The sequence below is a fragment of the Otolemur garnettii genome, unplaced genomic scaffold (assembly GCF_000181295.1).
Source record: "Otolemur garnettii isolate 467f Iridium unplaced genomic scaffold, OtoGar3 scaffold00065, whole genome shotgun sequence".
NCBI classification, from domain to species: domain Eukaryota; kingdom Metazoa; phylum Chordata; class Mammalia; order Primates; family Galagidae; genus Otolemur; species Otolemur garnettii.
In genome coordinates, this window is record NW_003852460.1 from 7038190 (window position 1) to 7038694 (window position 505).

Genomic DNA, 505 nt, shown 5'->3' on the forward strand with positions numbered 1-505 from the left:
TCTTGAACTCTCGAGCTCAAGTGATCCTCCTGCCTTGGCCTACCAGAGTGCTAGGATTGCAAGCATGAACCACCATGCCCCACCTCAGAAACTATTAAAGACAGTTCAATGTTTAAAGTTACTGTCAAGTGAAATGTATGTCAGGTACACTTACATGTTGTACTTTTTCCAGATGTGCAAGAAAGTGTAAACAATTCTACATTCCTTCATTGTAAGAAACAACCCTGCTCACATTTGTGTGCCTGAAGACATTTTTCGACCATTTTTCGTAACAAGCCATGGTTTCAGCTCAGTGTACCTTATACTGTCAGCCGACATTTGGACTTTTTAACTCAAAGGGAATAAAGTTTTTTGTTTTTTTTTTTTTTTTTTTTTGGAAAACAAATAGGTGCAGAAAAATTGATTACCACCAACTAAGCCAAGGAAATTCCCTATGCAAAGGGTGAGTCAGGGACAGAGGTGGCCAATGAGGACTGACAAACAGCAGCCTTCCTCTGGGAGTCTG